This window comes from Stegostoma tigrinum, chromosome 15, assembly GCF_030684315.1.
Source record: "Stegostoma tigrinum isolate sSteTig4 chromosome 15, sSteTig4.hap1, whole genome shotgun sequence".
NCBI lineage: Eukaryota > Metazoa > Chordata > Chondrichthyes > Orectolobiformes > Stegostomatidae > Stegostoma > Stegostoma tigrinum.
The window spans coordinates 68,242,275-68,261,985 of NC_081368.1; the positions used below are offsets into that span (position 1 = coordinate 68,242,275).

A 19,711-nucleotide genomic window follows, 5' to 3' on the forward strand; every position below is an offset into this window, starting at 1 on the left:
TGGACAAGGGGTCCATGACCTTGGCACAAGGACCATGAGATGCAATCACCGTGCACATCTCTGGGGTCATCTGCCAGTTCAGATACAATCCATTTTCTAGCTTCATAATATACAATTTTGTACATGTGGAAAGGGATTATTGACACAAAGTCAAGTTGCTCTTATTTGAAGTTGCAAACAGCGTTTCAATTCCCAGAGTGAACAGCATAAAGAAAAATAATGTGGCCCATAAAGGTGCCCATGGCAACTGTGCAAGAGCCTCTAGATAGGCAATGAAGGCCAAACTGAAACCTAAGCAATTGAAATGGTGACACTGATCATGTTGAAAAGAGAAATACTGCCAGCTGATGATATTCATTAAAGTACAATTCATTAATTGTAATTTCTGTCTCATGGCAGACTGGTACAAAAGGTGAAGTTACATGATATCAGGAGTGAGCTGGTAAGATGGGTACAGAACCGACACAGTTTCAGGAGACAGAGGATAACAGTAGAAGGATGCTTTTCAGAATGAAGGTTATGACTAGCGATGTTCCACTAGGATCAATGCTGGGGACTCTGCTGTTTGTGATCTACATAAATGGTTTGCAGATGACACAAAGATTGGTGGAGTTGTGGATAGTGAGAAGAATTGTCAGAGGGCATAGCAATAGATCAGTCAGAGGCAAGAGCAAAAAAATGGCAGATGGCATTTACACCGGACAAATGAGAGGTGATGCATTTTGGAGGGTTAAGTGCAGGTGGAAATTATACAATGAATGGCAGAACCCTTAGGAGTATTGACATGCAGAAGGATCTCAGTGTGCAGGTCCACAGATCACTGAAGTTGGCAGAGCAAGTGGGTAAGGTCATAAAATAAAGGCTTATGGCATGCTTACCTTCATTGGAAGGGGCACTGAGTACAAGGATCGATACATTATGCTGCAGCTCTACAGAACTTTAGCTAAGCCACACTTGGAATATTGCATACAGATCTGGTCACCACATTACCAGAAGGATGTGAATGCTTTTGAGAGGGTACAGAAAAGGTTTACCAGGATGTTGGGAAATTTTAGCTATGAAGAAAAGATGGATAGGCTGGGTTTGTCTTCACTGGAACATGGGAGATTGAGGCACTACCTTACAGAAGTTTATAAGATTGTGAAGGACATGGATAGAGTGGCAAGTATGATGCTTCTTCCTGGGGTGGAGGGGTCAATTACTAGGGAACACAGGTTCAAGGTGCGAGGGGGGAAGTTTAAAAGAGATGTGCAGTGCGAGTTTTTCACACAAAGGGTGGTGAGTGCCTGGAATGCATTGCCACAGCAGATGGTGGAAGCAGACACCATAGCAGCTTTCAAGAGCATCTGGGCAAATACACAAATAGGAAGGGAATAGTGGGGTATGGATACTGTAAGTGACAACAGTTTAGAATGGAAGGGCAAAATGTGTCAGCACAGGCTTGGAGGGCTGAAGGGCCTGTTCCTTTGCTGTATTGTTCTTTGTTCTTTGTTAATGTGTACCACAATTTGTACAGTGTGTAATTGTATTGACAATTTGTGATTGCTTTCCACTGGGGGAGTGCTATCAGTATGGTGGAACTGACTATTTTCTATTTACAGACTTCAGTTTGATAACGTCAGCCTGAAAAGTGAAGATCCCTTTACTCTGCCTCAGCAACATGCCTTTTCTCTGTGCTCATCAATAATTGTATCAATGTGACATTTTCCCATTATCCCATAAGAGGCATTCTGCTGCCTCTCCATGATGTTGCCAATTCCGTGATGTTTTGCAGGACTAGGAAGGGAATAGCACAAACTCTGCATGTAGAACTTTTACACCCACTGGTCATTGGAAGCAATGTCATCAGTTTGGGGTGGATTTGTGCTGAACCCCAAACTAAGCACAGAGTATCTCCAAAAAAAATCAATGATAAAAAAATGAAGTTTTTCACCATCTTTAACTTCTTTAACTCTCTGGCTATTTTGCAATAATCTGATGATGTTCCAATTGACTCTCATTCCTTCACCAAGATGGTACTCAATGGAGTGGGCATCACAATGCAAGCTGTGACAATGAAACCACAAGCCCAATCTCTGAGACTTAACAACTGCACATTATTTCATACACATGCATGGTAATATTTCAACTGATCAAACCCACTACTTCTTGGGACTAAACTCATTTATTTTTAAAAATATTTTCCGCTAATAATAGACTGAGCTGAACCAGGAACATGTCCATCAACTGTTTCCACAAATGGCAGCTATGGTAATTTCAAATTTGCAGGACACCGACTTGAACATTAAACATCCAGTGCCCAAAGCAGGAGGGAGCTCCTTCCATTGAGAAGACTGCTCCTGTCAAAAAGAAGCTGGTTGGATTGGGCCTGAGAACCAGGTAGATGATACTGCAAAATGTTCAGAGAGCTATCATCAACTTTTTGTCCATTGACAATGTTACTCGACTCAATGCTAAATATGGTCAAGCAACCTAATGTATCAAGCACTAAATCTAACTAGATATTGAACTAACCAAATGAAACAGTAAAATGTAAATGAGGGAATAACATAATTCATAATTGAAAGACACTAATGGAAATCATTGGCACAGTATTTGGTCAAGTAGTCCTAATTGGGATTCTGGAATGTGGTTTGGAGGTATTCAAAAAACTGAATAGCATGACATCAAAGGGTCACTAGAGAACTCACTCTGGTGTGGTGGGGGAACAGAATCTATTGGGAAGCCAGGAGTGAAGTACTGAATATGTCTAACCTCAATGCTATACAATATAGAAACAGCTCATGAAGTGTCTTGGTTATGTTATCCAAGTAATGGATATTCATTATTCAGTTTGAGTACTTATCCAGTATAATCCAAACACTATTTTAATCAGTGTTAAAAAATGCAGTCTGAATATCACATACGAACTTATTTTGCACTAGTACAAGTGTGAGCAATTTCACCTCTAACTACTGATTGATTTCAAAGAATTGATTTAAGCTGTGCAAGCCTGGTCGATATTTGAACCAGTTCTAGCTTATCTGACAGTGTGACAATTAACGACACAGATAATGATAGTGTCTCTGTAGCAATTGTTGTGGAAATTGTTTTAGGATGATAGTGTTATTAAATTGCCAGAACCCACTGGGGCAGAAAATAAAATTTTTGTGTTGCAGCATCTTTCCAGACCTGGCAGATAAAAGAGAAGATTAATCAGTAGTAGGAGATTTTACGTACACTTACATAGCCATGAAAAGCTGACTTTCACTTCAGAGACAGTAGGAACTGCAGATGCTGGAGAATCTGAGATAAGAAAGTGTAGAGTTGGATGAACATAGCAAGCCAAACAGCGTCAGAGGAGCAGGAAGGTTGACATTTCGGGCTCGAAACGTCAACCTTCCTGCTCCTCTGATGCTGCTTGGCCTGCTGTGTTCATCCAGCTCTACACCTTTTTATCTCTTACTTTTACTTCTACCTTTGCTAATTTCTTCCATAACGCCAAAGACCCCCGGTCATTACAAACATCACCGTCACTATGCAATACTTCACATTAACCATATAATTTTTTCCTGATTCCCCGAATCACATTACAAAGTTTGGCAATAACAGCCTCTCAAAGCAACATTCCCATATTTGACTTGCATATTCAAACATCCCCGACAGAGTGAGGCAGAGCCTAGGTTTTGTTTGTAGCTTAGAGGCAGCATGATAATTCAATGCAAAAGGAAAGAGGCGTTTTTTCCTTGCTTTTCTGAAACATAGCTTGTAAGGTTTTTTTTAAACAAGGTAAGTTGAGGCCCAGGATTAGAGGCCCAACACAAAAGAAAGAGTAACATTACAGGAAAACAACAAGCCCATTGTTTGGAAATAGCTACTGATTTGATTATCTGTCATAAGTTACTTCCAGATTGAAGGTAAAGAGGAGGAATATTTACAGATTACAAACTAAGATACCAGTGGGAACCATTTTGCAAAAAAAATTATGCAATTAAATTAGAGACACAGGGCCTGGCAATGTGTTGTACTTGCGTGATATGGGAGCTGGTGGATCCCAATGTGGTTCATTGCGCCGACACCCATGGCAAGTGTTGGTTACCTGAGGAGGTTAGAGGTGATAATGAGCGGGAGTCTGAGCTTTGAGTACTGCAACACCTCGTGGAAGGAAAGAGTTACTTGGATGCTGAGTTTCAGGAGACAGTTAGTCCCTCAGAATAACTACGTCGAATTTGGACAGGGGTATGTGACTAGGAATAAGGCAGGTCACGAGTCCAGGAGGTAGTGCTGAAGGAGCCTTAGTCCTTAAATTCGTCTAATAGGTTTGAGATTCTTGCTCCTTGTGTGGATGAAAGTGTAGGCTGTAGGGAGAATGAGCAAACTGTCCACAGCACTGTGGTACAGGGATTTATTAAAGGGCGGGAAGAAAAGAGAAATGTAGTTGTAATTGGGGATAGCATAGTCAGGGGAATATACACTGTTCCTTGTGGCCAGGATCAAGAATCCCAATGTAGATGCTGCTTGGCCTGCTGTGATCATCCAGCTTCATACTTAATTATCTTGGATTCTCCAGCATCTGCAGTTCCCTTTATCTCAAGAATCCCAATGGTTGTATTGCCTGCCTGGTGCTTGGGCTTAGGATATCTCATCTGAACTACAAAGGAACTGCAGGAGTGGGAGGGGAAAATTTCAACTGTTGTGGTCCATGTAGGTACCAATGATACAGAAAGAAAGGGGAAAGAGGTTCTACTGAGGGAATATGAGCAGTTAGGGACTAAATTAAAATGCAGAACCAAAAAGGTAATAAACTTCGGATTACTAACTGAGCTAAGTGCTAATTAGCACAGGGTCAACAAGATGAAAGAGTTGATAGTGGTGTGGGGTCACAGGTTTGAATTCATGAAACTTTGGCATCAGTACTGGAGAAGGGAAATGTTCTGGTGGGACGGACTCCACCTTAATCATTGTTGGGACCAGAGCCCTGATGAATTGCATAACTAATACTGTGAGTAAACCTTTTAATAGTTGGGAGCTAGGTTCAGTCACATGGGAAATTATAAAATCAAAGTAATGGAGAAAAGATTGCAGTTTAGTGATGGGTTGATTGTTTCCGGAAAATAAACAGAATGGATAGGATGTGCGAATATCATTTTTGTGCACTGGAATCATAAATGTGTAGAGAAATTTGATAAACAAATAATCATAAAATTGTTACATAGTGGAAGCAGGCCATTGGGCCCATAGAGTCCACAATGACCCTCCAAGAGCATCCGACCCAGACCCAGCCCCTTACCTTTGCCCTGTAACTCTGCATTTCCCATGGCTAATCCACCTAACCTGCACATCTTTGGATGATGGAAGGAAAACAGAGCACTCAGAGGAAACCCACTCAGATACACAAAGGATGTGCAAACTCCACGCAGACAGTTGCATGAAACTGAATTCGAACTTTGGAGCTTTAAGGCAACAGTGCTAACCACTGAGCCACGAGCTGCCCTAAATAATGGAACAAACTTAAAGGGATTTAGATGAACGAATGATGCAAATTGAGGTAAATCAAAGTCATAAAGACTTTGAATAGACTGGGAAGCGGGGTGTGGTGCAGCTCAGGAGATAATAATTTTTCCACCAGTGATAGGACAGAGGGTATGGAAAAGGCCAGGAATCTAATTTCAGGCATAGCAGATAACAAACAGAAGGGGAAAAGGGGGCAGTCAACACAGGCTGTGTGTTTTGTACTTAAGACAATGTAAATGAGTTTGCAGTGAAGATTGAAATTAGCATGTACAAATGTTGTAGGTATCCCAGAGAAAGGGGATCAGGTCTGGGAACTATATATCCAAGGATCTGTGTCTATCAAAGAACATGTAAATAGGCAGAGAGGGTGGGGTTGCCTTGTTAGTAAGAAATGAAATGAAATTAAATCTATAGCAAGAAGCAACATAGATTCAGAAGGCACAGGATTTGTGTGGGCAGAGTTGAGGAACTAAAAAGGACAAAAGAAAATGTGGATGTGAGTTGCGTACAGGCCACCTACAGTAGTCAGGATGTAGGACAGAAAATAAATGATGAGACAAAAGGCATCTAAGAATTGGCACAATTAAAATAATCGCAGGGAACTTCAATATGCAGGTGGACTGGAAAAATCAGGTTTGTCGCAGATCCCAAGAAAAGGAACTTGTGCAATGTCAATGACATTTTTTTTGGAACAACTTGGGATCGACCCTACTAGGGAACAGGCAATTCTATATTTGCTGATGTGCAATAAGGTAGACTTGATAAGCGAGCAGAAAGTGAAGAAACCCTCAGGAGTGACGAGCATTAATGTGATAGGATTCACCATGCAGTTTGAGAGGGAAATCTGGAATCAGAAGTAACATACCTGATAAAGGGGCTATGCTCCAAAAGCTTGTGTTTTCAAATGAACCAGTCATGTGATTCCTGGTATTACAATTGAGTAAAGCTAACTCCAAAGTTATGAGGGAACAGCTGGTCGGAATTGACTGGAAGGAGACCCTAGCAGGGATGACAGTGGAACAGCAATGGTGGAAGTTTTTGAGGGTAATTTGGGAAGCACTGAAGAATTTCATCCCAAAGAAAGAAGAAATATATTAAGGGGAGAATGAGGCAACCACTGTTGACAAGGGAGCCAAGGACATCAGAAAAGCATAAGGAAGCTCACATGAGGGTTGGGAACCCTTTAAAAATCAGCAAAGGACAACTAAGGCATTAAGGTACAAGTAGATGAAATGTGAGGGTAAGATAGCAAGTAATACAAAAGAAGACAGCAAGAGTAGTTTTCTATGAGTTAAGAGAGAGGCAAGAGTGGACATTGGATCATTGGAAATTGAGGCTGGAGAAGTAGTACTGAGGAAGGAAGAAACAGTAGAGGCACTACATAGGTACTTTGCATCAGGAACCAGCAATATACCAGAGATTCGAGACAGTCAGGGATCTGAGGTGAGTGTAATGGCCAATACTAAGGAGAAGGCACAGGGGAAGCTGAAATGTCTGAAGGTAATTAAATTATCCAGACTAGATGGACTACACCCCATAGTTCTGGAGGTTGCTGAGGAGATTGGTGAGATACAGGTGGTGACCTTTCAGGAATCCTTCGAGTGAAGGTATGGGTCCAAAATGACTGGAAAATGGCCAATTTGACAGAAAGGAGGGAGGCAGAAAATGTGAAACTACAGGCTGGTTAGTCTGATCTCAGTTGCTGGTAAGGTTTTAGACTCCTTATAAAGGATGTAATTGTTCAGAATTTGGAAGTGCATGGTTAAATAGGGCTGAATCAGCACAGCTTTGCCAAGGGGAGGTCATGCCTGGCAAATCTGTTAGGATTATTTGAGGAGGTCATGAGAAAGTTAGTCAAGGGAGAGTCAGTAGACATGATCTGCTTGGATTTCATGAAGGCCTTTGACAAGGTGCCACAGAGGAGGCTGCTGAATCAGATCAGAGCCCATGTTGTTTGGAAAGGGCACTGACATGAATAGAGGATTGGCTGACTGGCAGAAGGCAGAGAGTAGGGATAAAGAGGTCTTTTGCAGGATGGCAGATGGTAACTTGTGGAGGTCGGTGGGGTCAGTGTTGGAACCACAACTATTCACATCATACATTAATGATCTGGACAAAGGAACTGAGGGAATTGTTGCCAAGTTTTCAGATAACACAAAGATTGGTAGAGGGACCGGTACTGCCGATGACGTGGGAGGCTACAGAAGGACTTAGACACACTGTCAAGTGGGCAAAGAAGTGGCAGATGGAACATAATATGGAAAAGTGTGAGGTTATGCACTTTCGTTAGAAGAATAGAGAAGTGGACAATTTTCTAAATGGGGAAAGGCTTCAGAAATCTGAAGCACAATTTAAGTTAGGAGTCCCAGTTCAGCATTCTCTTAAGGTTTGCATACAGGCCGTTGGGAAGGCAAATTAAATGTTACCATAATTTCAAGAGTGCTAGAATACAACAGCAGAGATGCTGTGCTGAAGCTGCATAAAGCGCCAGTCAGAATGCATTGGAATACTGTGAGCAGTTTTGGGGCCCAAATCTAAGGAAAGATGTGCTCGACTTGAAGAGTGTCCAGAGGAGATTTACAAGAATGATTCTGGGGATGAAGGGTTTGGTCAGATGAGGACCAGTTGAGGACCCTATGTCTGTACTCAGTAGATTTTAGAATGATGAGAGAGGATCTGATTGAAACTTACAGAATACTGAGAGACCTGAATAGAGTGGTCTTGAAGAAGATGTTTCTGCTAGTTGGAGAGGCTAGGACCTTGGACACAGCCTCAGATTGAAGGGATGATGTTTTAGAACAGAGGTGAGGAGGAATTTCTTCAAAAAGAGGGCGGTGGATCTAGAGAAATAATTGTCACAGAAAACTGTGGAGATCAAGTCATTCAGTGTATTTAAGACAATGATAGATAGATTCTTGATTGGTAAGGGGATCAAAGTTTATTAGGAGAATTGCAGTTTGGTAAAGCAAACAAAGATAGGACTTATACAATTAAAAGCAGGGTCTCAGGTAGAGCTGAAGAACAGTTTCAGATACGTAATCCTTCGAAGTTTGCATCACATAAAGATAGGTTGCCTAAGAAGGCATTTAGCATGCTTGCCTTCAATGACCAGACCTTTCAATGTATGAGTTAGGACGCTATGTTTAGGTTATACAGGATGTTGGTGAGGCCTTTTCTGGAACAGTGTCCAGTATGGTCACCCTGTTATATGAAGGATATTATTAAGCTAGAAAGGGTTCAGAAGACATTTAGATTAGATTAGATTCCCTGCAGTGTGGAAACAGGCCTTTCAGCCCAACAAGTCCACACCGCCCCTTGAAGCATCCCACCCAGACCCATTCCCTATAACCAAACACCCCTGAATACTATGGGCAATTTGGCATGGCTGATCCTCCGAGCCTGCACACCTTTGGACTGTGGGAGGAAACCAGAGCACCCGAAGGAAACCCACGCAGACACAGGGAGAATGTGCCAACTTCACACAGACAGTTGCCCAAAGCTGGGATTGAACCCAGGTCCCTGGAGCTGTGAGTCTGAAGTGCTCACCACTGAGCCACCATGCCGCCCATTTACCAGGATGTTGCTGGGAATGGAAGATTTGAGTTATCGGAAGAGGCTGGATAGGCTAGAATTTCTTTCACTCAAGTGTAGGAGGTTGAGGGGTGACCTTATAGAGGTTTATAAAATAATGAGGGGTATATATAAGGTGAATGGCAGGTGCATTTCCCTAGGGTAGGGGAATTTCAAGACAACGGGGCATAATTTTAAGGTGAAAGGAAAAAGGCAAGGGGCAGTTTTTCTTTCTGCAGTGTAATTTGTGTGTGGAATGAGCTTCCAGGTGTGGGTACACTTACAATGTTTAAAAGATATTTCGATAAGTGCATGAATAAGAAATGTTTGGGAGGATATGGGCCAAGTACAGGCAAGTGGGGCTAGTTCAGTTTTGGATTATGGTTGACATGGGACTTGTTGGACCAAAGGATTTGTTTCCCTGCTGTATGGCTCTTTGAATCTCTGAGAAGGCAGGAGATTAGGGTTCAGAAACATATCACCCATGTTTGAATGGTAGAGCAGACTCGATGGGCTGAATGGCCTGCTTCTGCTACCACATCTCATGGTCTGACTTTTATTGCTGCAGAGATCTATACCTTGTCACTAGTTTTAAGTCTATTCATCACCAATCATTTAGCTTTCCTGAAGATTTGATTCCTTTCGATAATGCTGCCCCCACTATCAGCCAGGTTAGAAGCAGAGAGAGGGCTAAATGCCAGACTACCTCCCCAGTCTCATCCATTGAACCAGAATGCTGTAAAACCACTTTACTGAAGAAAAATGACAAAAACTAATATCATGCCATTTGTTACACTCAATTTCTAACATTTACAATGCATTATAATAAACATTTGAACAACATCCACTTTAATACAAATAAGTTATCATTTTATAATTGAACTGCTGCCAAAAAATTTGAAATTTTGTCATCTCTTATCATCTCTTTCTATATGCAGCGATTTTTAAGTTAAAAAGCTTTGTTTAAACAAAGAGCACTGCTGAGATTTCCATGAGAGCTGATTTGATTTGAAGGAATTCCTTCATTGAAAACCTCACGTTCCACTGATCAAACTGCTTAGGTTAGTCACTGTGTCTCCCACTGAACTCAGCTCCTCATGTTGTTAACTACTTGCTTCCATACAATCTCCACCAATCCAGTTCTTTGGACTTTGGGTTAAACACAGTACCGGATTCAAATCTTTTTTTCCTTATTTCTTCATGGAACATTGGAGTCTGTTGAGGCCAGCATTTGTCATCCATCCCAATTACTCTTGAAATAAATGCTTGCTAGGCCCTTTCAAGGAGCAGTTATGAATTAGCCACACTGATGTGGGTCTGGAGGCCCACATTGGTCAGTCAGGCAAGGGTGGAAGCTTTCCTTCTTCGAAAAGACATTATTGACCCAGATGGGTTTTCAACAATAATCCCACTTCTCATTGCTGAGACTAACTTCAAACTAATTAATTATACTTGAAATTTACCAGCAGCCATGGTGGGATTTTAAGCTGCGCCCCTTTAGACCATCAGCTGAGTGACATTGCCACTGCACCATTATTTCCCCACAACTAGATGTTTAATTTAATTTAAGACACAGAGCAAAAAGGCCATTAGTCACAGATTATTTGAGGTATCTTATTATTTGGAATTCTAGTAGTGAATGTCACCCTTAAAGAATAAGTAAGTAATAAATATTCAAAAAAGGATTCATAATAAATATTGTTGAAAAAAACCTGGTGTGTTAAAACCAGAAATATATTAACTAATGAAAAGGCTCCTGTTGTGATGTTATTTTGCAAGAGGAATATGACATAAATAATATCTCTATCAAAACCAAAAAGCTTCTCTCTCATTGAACAGAACATTCACCAACTAACTGTCCCAAGAGGAGTTACTGGCCCAGCTGTGCAGGTTATAGGTGCAGCTGACTGTAGCAACATATTTACTCCCACTATTGCTCACTCAGACCCTGGTGAGGATCGGAGATTTCTGATCCATTTGGACAAGTTTCATTGTTTGCCTGCAGCCATGTTGTGTTAACGATTTGAAAATATCCATTGTCTAGAATGAGGTTGCAGAGTGGATCTGGAAAGAATGGAATGTATTTTAGAAATCCTATTTATTGGGAATGATCTAGTGGCATAATCAAGGTCACTGTTTCACACTGAAAGAATCACTGCAATCCCTTTGATTGAATTGCTGGAATCACAGATGCAACAAATGAAGTAGTGGGGCATGGATAGGCTACCGTTCTATTGTTGGATGTGCCTTTAAGAGATCAACACGCAAACTAGCCAAGTATCTTAATGTTTTCACTTGACCATAGGTCACAGATATTCTGATTTGGAGAAATTGAGCAGACAAAACCTAGGACAACTCTCTGATTCGTTCCTGGATAAGTGAACAGCTTGCAGGTAGAAATGACATAGTGAAAAGTGCTCAGGTTGTTAGAAAGGCAACTGGTATCTCCCACCTCTCTCTCTCCCTGTGCAGTAAAACAAGTGAAGCTAAAGAAAGCCAATTGTTTTCTCTCAAATTTGCTGTAGACTTGGCCTCTTGTGATAGTGTGGAAGAAAACTGAAGAAAGGAGGACGAAGAACAGAAAGCCTTGTCAAGCAAAAGGAACGTCTCAGTGGAAAATGTGAACTGGTGCTATTGAACTATGTTTCTCAATTTTTCTCCCTCTACTCATAAAAATGTTTTGTTTGCTTGTTTGTATGTGTGAGTGGGGTTTTTAAAGGGGATTGGAATTTTAACTAGTCTAGCCATACATCGAAAGCTCACAGATGCTTACTTGTGTTTAGAATGTAACAAATAGTAATTCTTCTTAAGTACAGGAAGCTAATTGGTATTTTGTGTTAGTTTACTTCCATCTGTGAGATGATTCAGGAAATTTGCTTGTTGTTAACTTCTGTGACAACCCAAACTTGAGATTCAATGCAATTTCCTAAAGGGATCATAATGAAAGTAATTGAATTCAGACAAAATCGCCTGAGAGCACCCAAAACATCCAAACGGAAGACAGGCACAGCAGTATGACATCAGCAACAAGGATTGCAGCATAGACCTCTGTTTATATAAGCCAAAGTGTGAAGTTCAAAACAAGAGAGACCCAAGTTGAGATGGAGGATGGAGCAAATCCCAAACAAAAGTTGAACTGGCTCCCCACATTGTAAATGTAACACATTGTAAGGATGAACTAAGACATTAGAAACATTTGGCATAATCAATATAATTAGCTCAAAGCAAACCAGTGAACACATGCTTCAAACAAACATTGACACGTGTGCAAATGCAATGCAAATACATTCGATTGGTGGCAGGGTCCAAGAATACTCACATTGAGTGATTCCAGGATTTATAACAATTGGACCCAGACAGATTCATTGCTATACGAGTTTCAAAGACAATGCTGCATTGCATCTCCAAGAAAGCGCATCTCCATAAATCGATCCTCTCAGAAAATGTAACAGTCATATGTGAGAACAATGACACTGGAGCTCGGTGGTTAGCACTGCTGCCTCACAGTGCCAGGGACCAAGATTCAATTCCAGCCTTGGACAACTGTCAGTGTGGAGTTTGCATATTCTCCCCATGTCTATGTCGGTTTCCTCCCAGTGCTCCAGTTTCCTCCCACGGTCCAAACATTTACCATAGTATCCAGAGACGTGCAAGTCAGCTGGATTAGCTGTGGGAAAGGAGCATCTTAGGAGCACAGGCCTGCTGTGTTCATCCAGCTCCACACTTTGTTATCTCAGATTCTCCAGCATCTGCAGTTCCCATTGTCTCTTGGCCATGGGAAATGTAGGTACGCTGGCATGGGCTAGTTTGAGAGGGATGCTCGTTGAAGGGTCAGTGTGGACTCAATGGGCCAAATGGCCTGCTTCCATTGTCTTGGGATTCTATGATTCTCAGCATGAGCAAATGACATGGAATTCAATGGCACTAGCTAGGAGGATCACCACACAGTGGCTTCATTCAATTACATATATAACAAAGGATGATTTGGAAGCAAGTCATGTCCAGACCTGAGACATTTCAATCTCTCCCAACATAGGTTCTAACCTAGATGAAAGGAATCCCAAATTCACAGGAGCCAAATTCTCGTCCGAGGTGGATGGTTGGTACATTTAAGCATGGAATCTCAGGAAATCGGTAGCTTCAGAATACTATTTATTTGATATTACTTCCAGAAATGTTATTTAGCTTATTGTGCCCAATACTCCACATTACTAACGTTCATGGTGATGGGGTTCAGAAACTTCATATAACAGTATTGTATGCGTGTATGTTGTATCAATACTGGGAATAGTGCAAAAAAGGATAAAGCACTGCAATTAAAAATATCATTTTTTGTACTGGAAAACCCAGTCAACCCATTAAGTCATTTTATTCACTAATGGGATGAGAGTGTCGCTGGCTAGGCAGCATTTATTGCCCTCCCTAATTGCCCAGAGGGCAGTTATGAGTCAACCACATTGCTGTGGGTCTGGAGTCACATGTAGGCCAGGCCAGGTAAGGGCAGCAGTTTCCTTTCGTAAAGGATATTAGTGAACTAGATGGGTTTTCCTGACAATCGACAATGGATTCATGGTTATCATTAGATTCTTAATTCCAGATATTCATTGAATTCAAATTCTACCTTCTGCCGTGGCAGGATTCAAACCCAGGTCTCCAGAACATTTTCTGAGTCTCTGGGTTAACAGTCCAGCAATAATACCACTAGGTCATCATCTCGCTGAAGCGTGATGTATCCTCCTGATAAACCTGTATGGAGATTTTCCAGCTGTCAGTCATCTTTGCAGCTCATGAGGGTCATCAGCCCCTTCAAGAGCCTTCCAAATATAGAAAGTGTTAAATAAAGACACTCAGAGGCCAAAACAGAAAGAATGCCAGAATATATTGCTGGTTGTACAGTGTCTGGAACAAACTGTTTGGCTTTACTTTGAATATTAGTATCTGGTTTTGGGTAGTTTGAGGTCTGTTTTGAATATGGAGGTTATGGCTGCCTTGGGTCTGACTGCAATAGATTTCTTCAAATTCACATTTACATGTTTAAACGTTCTACGCTTCGAAATGCATTCATCCCTCTCTTGTGCAGACATTTCTATCTCTTCTCAAACTCTTGCAAAGTAGTCCGCTACTATTGTTACGTCCAACACATATCACTGCCTCAGCATCACAATTATTAGGCAGTTTCTGCTGACATGCACACCTTGCACAACTGGCTAATCTGGAAATCCGTACAAATCCTGACCCACTACATTACCACATAACGTTTCGAAGAAGGCGGCACGGTGGCTCAGTGGTTAGCACTGCAGCCTCACAGCGCCAAGAACCTGGGTTCGATTCCAACCTTCGGTGATTGTCTGTGTGGAGTTTGTACATTCTGCCCAGTCTGTGTGGGTTTCCTCTGGTGCTCCAGTTTCCTCCCACAATCCAAAGATGTGCAGGCTAAGTGGATTGGCCATGCTAAATTACCCATAGTGTTCAGGGGTGTGTGGGTTATTGGGGAATGGGTCTGGGTGGGATGCTTCAAGGGGCAGTATGGACTTACTGGGCCAAAGGGCCTGTTTCCACCTTAGGTAATCTAATCTAATCATATCTGAAGGCAACACTATGTTTGCATAGGGAAGAAGCACGACATTGAGCAGAGCAGAGAGGGGACAAGGATGAGGCAGGGGATGATGTCATGTGATCAAGGGGTGTGTTGAGGGGCAAGAGGCCCATCTCCCCCTTCCACCTCTCCAATTTGTTATCCACCCCCTTCCCAATACCCTTTCTGATGTCCATCCTTACTTTCAACCCTCAACTCCCTCTACACCTCTAACACCCCGTCCCTCACTCCCTTCATCTCTTCCCCTTTTGCCTCCCACCTTTTAGGCCATGCCCCTAAACCTGTTTAAAAGTGAGCACATCATGCAGGCACTGGTGTCAGCAAGCATAGGCAACCATTAATTCATAATTCAACACTAAGGTCGCTGTTTTTGTTTCTGGATTTACCAACGAATGACCTCCACAGGAGGCCAATTTGTGTCATTGCAACAAAATCAGAAATTGATAGGAAAAAAAACTCAGCAGATCTGGCAGAATCTGTGGAGGCAAAGCAGATTTAATGTTACAAGTCCAGCGACCCTTCTTCAGCACAGCGGCTATTTCTGATTTCTCTTCACAGATGCTGCCAGACCTGCTGAGTTTTTCCAGGAATTTGTTTCTGATTTTCAGCACCTTTTGGATTTTAGCTTCTTTAAAATATTTCTCTGATCTATAAAGATTCATAACTAACTGTCCTAAAATCCCAGTGACTCAGTGCCATGATTACTGTTGCTGGTCTTTCTGTTCTATGGTCACAAAGAGGATGGTCATTGAAACTATTGTCCATTCTTCTCCCTCATTCAGACTGACAGAATGTGTAATGAACAGGTGGTGTCTATACTTTCCCTAATCGAAGTGAACACTGTACTTTTGGAAGTTCTGCTTCATATTTCATCTTCTCCCCACCAACTGATACAGACTGCCCATGTCAGGGGTGATTGGAAAGAAGCAAACAGGTAGTACAGACTGTAGCCGATGATACAGGAGTGGGAAGCATCAGCAATTGCTGTCAGAAGTGCCACACTGATCCCCATACCTGAAAATAGAATAAAGGACAGCATTTTACACTGAATTTTTACGTCACAATAAATTCTTTTTCATGGCTGCAGTGGAACTCATATTCCAAAGGCTTGCATCATTCCTCGGGAGGTATGTGTTTGGTAATATCTGGGGACTTGTGCCAAAATTGAGAGAATTGTTCCCCAGACTATTCAAACAACAGCCAGACAGTAGCAAATTACTTTGTCATACCTTTCAGACAATGGCCCAAACTCCCCCGCTGTCATTTCTTCTTGTCTCTGGGTCAGCAGTCAACCGCAGCTTGATCTCTTTTTATTTAATTTGGTGCAGCTAATGAACTAGAATCCATTTTCATAAAACTCTTACATTTATATTAGTTTTTCATTATTAACATTCCAGAAGTACAACACCATGGCAGTAATGGTTAATTATACCTTTATTCTAGGAGTAGTTACTGAGCATGAGCAAAAGAAGAAATGTCGTAGTGACATCAGGTCAGATGGAACTGAAACTTGTCTCGAATTTGATGCAGATTATATGTCCTCTCATATCCTCCGTACATATTCAACAAACCTTACTGTTGTTCATTCACATGAATGTAAACCTTACCTCACTGTACGGTGGCAGCATTACATGCCTCATGGAACCCAACAGCACACACAGCCAGGTCAATTGCATGATATTGGATGATGAAACAGGATCAAAGGACCAGATGGCCTACTTCTTCTCCTAAGCTGCATGTCTCTACGTCACTGTTGTTGAAACATCAGTGTTATTAATTGCTTGTTGTCTACAATGAATATGTATTGGCCACACAAGTTATCTGTAGGATGTCCTAGAGAAGATTCACCGGAGAACATCTAGGTATTTTAAAATGCCAGACCAGGGCACAGCAATTGTCCAGGTAGATGACCAGATATTTCTCATTCTCTCAAGGATGTAACGTCCAACTGCACCACCTGTGCTACACTTAGATAGGAACAGAACAAAACCTTTTCTGTTCCCTGCCTTTCCAGCTAAACCATGGGAATATCTTGGCACTGATCTCTTTGAGTTGAAAGGTTAGGTTTCTCTCATTCAGACCAATTATTATTCCCCAAGGGATCAAGATCTAGAAGCTCAATCTAGAAATTTTCAGTGCATGTAACCCCAGATCCCAAATCCAACAATGAGCCTCAAATTGATGATGGATTTTTCCAATGCTTTGCAATCTCATCTGTATTTGACTACATCAAATGCTAGCTGTGAAACAGGGAAAAAGATAGTAACCATAAAAACCTCCTCAGAAAGACTGAATATTTTCATCCAGTTCTACCTAGTTGCTGGTCCACATCTCTTCAAAGCAACTTAGACCCATACTAGACAGGCAGAAAGTCATGAGGCAAACATACCTCCTTTTCCCAGCCTCTAATGCCCAGAATCAATACTTACAACCATGAACAGGTAAAACAGAAGGAGAATACTAGAGTACAGACTAAGCTCTAATCTTCAATCAATGAAAAAGGGCTCATAATCTGTTCACATTTGAGAAAGAATGCCAAGTGTTTCTTAAGGGCTGGCAACATTAGAGCACAGCGCATTCACAGCTCTAACAGCTGAGGCCCTACCCTGTCTGTATAAATATGAAAGTGAAGAAACAGCCACACTTTCATTTTGCTAAAGGTGAAGCTGGTAGTAGAATGGTTGAAATGTTCTGATACGTAGCAGGATATTGAACCAACAAAGCCCATCGCAGCTGAGACAAGAACTGAGAAATCTCAGAGAAGTGAATGCTTTGAAATGGACTGACATAACCTCCAGTGAAATTCGGTAAATGTTCAAGGTCAAAGACATCTCAGGCTGCCCTTGTAAATCACAGAGATGATGGAAACAGGGAGGTGTAGAATTCTGTAAATAGTGTATATAGTCCTTTGGGATAAAGTCTAGGGGAGAGAGATAGAACAAGTGGTTAATTATACCTTTATTGTAGGAATAGCTACCAAGCATGTACTGAGGAAGTTCTTACACATTGTCATGTGCAACTACAGCCTGCTTCTGTAATGCATCAGGTAAGATGTTCTCTCTTACCATCCTTTGTATATAGTTCAGTTCACAAACCTTGTTGCTGTTTTCCACAATTGTTTCAACCTTACTTTGCTACAAATACACCACTTGAAAAGTCTAGATTCCCACTTTCACTTTATACCAACGCAAAATATTTCTCTGAGTTCTTCAATTCCTTTCCATAATGCATCAAATGATAAAATACAATTGAAACTAACACACTCTCAATAAATCAACAAGCCTTTCTGAAAAACCTAACATAAAAACAAAATGCATGCCAGTCTTTGTAAAGTCTACAGTACATAAAAAAACAAACAGTACTTCAACAAAGCTGAAGAAACTATAACAGATATATTAATATGAATTGAACATTATTCCTCATTTAGCAAACACTAACCTTGTAATTTAACACAGCCTTCCACACTGCAACAGACCCAATGCTGGCAAACTGTCCAAAGGAAGTTTCCAAAAAAAAAAGTGGCATCCCAATGAGTGCCAGTGCCAGCATGAGAATGTAGGGAATGAGGAATACCACTGAAAAATAGGGGAAATGGAAACTGAAATAGATTGAATGTGTGTAGTGTCCAGGATTATTCAAACAGTTTTGCAATAGATGTTAAACAATCCAACTGTTAATTTTGTATTAGCACAGAAACTAATTGTTGTCATTAACTCAGCAGTAAGATTTCAGATTACAATTTTAATCAGCATCTGAATACAAAGCAAAACAATTATAATGATCATTTAGGGCCTTAATTTGCATTGAAACTTAGAAAATAGGAGCAGGAGTAGGCCATTCAGCCCTTTGAGCCTGCTCCACCATTCAATATGATCATTGCTGATCATCCTACTCAGTGCCCTGTTCCTGTTTTCTCCCCAAATCCTTTGATGTTGTTTGCCCTAAGGACTATATCTAACACCTTCTTGAAACATTCAATGTTTTGGCCTCAACTACTTTCTGTGGCAGAGGATTCCGCAGGCTGATGATTGTCTTAGGGAAGAAATTTCTCTACATCTCAGTCCTAAATGGCCTACCTTGTGTCTTTAGACTGTGGCTCCAAGCTCCAGACTCCTGAGTCATTGGAACACCCTTCTTGCATCCACCCTGTGTCACTGTTAGAATTTTATCGGTTTCTATGCAGTCCTCCCACATTCTTCCAAACTCCATTGAATACAGTCCTGACTGATCCAGTCTCTCTTCATACAGGTCCTCCACACTCCAAGCCCATGACATGGGTTGTTTTCAGTGCAACACACCCGTTTTCTCCTACTAATGGTTCGTATAATCAGCTTTTCTTTCTCCCTGGCTTATCATTATCCACCCAGTTGTCAGCCTAACTGACTTTCCCTCCCTCGGGACTCCATCTCGACCTGTCGCATACCCTTCACCCACGCTCCCTCTCTTCACCCCCAACCCTTCAGCATAGATAGCACCTTTTACTAACTACCATCAGTTAGCTCTGAAGAAGGGTCACTGGACTGAAATGTTAACTCTGCTTTTTCTCTCCACAGATGCTGTCAGGCCTGCTGAATTTCTCCAGAAATTTCTGCCCTTTTTTCAGATTTCCAGCATCCTTAGTTGTTTGTTTTATTTTGTAATAAGCAATTTAGGAACTATCCCAACTACGCAAGGCCTGTTTATCAGAGCGCATTTTAAACATGACATAATGCAATAGAAGTGGCATACAGTTCCTATCAACAACCCATATTAATACATTTTGATTCAGTAAATGTTGTGAAGAAAGTTTGTAAAGACCATTTTAGTTTGAAATATAAACTGGGAAGATGCAAGTTTGGACACCATTGTGTTCTAGTGAATGAACCAGGTGGTTTTGTTTGGCTTTGCAATGATAAGGTTAAAAGTGAAACTGTGCATGGTGCATGCTTCTTGGTTATTCAAAGTCATGTAACCTTAGGAGAAGCTGAAAACTTTCACTGAGTCTGTTGCTGTTGCTCAGAAGGGAAGGTGGGGAAAAGGAGGAGAGCATTAATGATTGGAGACTCCATAGTT

At 41.3% G+C, this 19,711-nt stretch overlaps 1 pseudogene; it reads right to left on the minus strand.

Moving 5' to 3' along the window:
• LOC132210551 (sodium- and chloride-dependent neutral and basic amino acid transporter B(0+)-like) overlaps positions 1 to 18,781 on the minus strand; it is a 34,334-nt pseudogene extending 15,553 nt beyond the window's left edge.
• Positions 18,782 to 19,711: the final 930 nt, after the last annotated feature.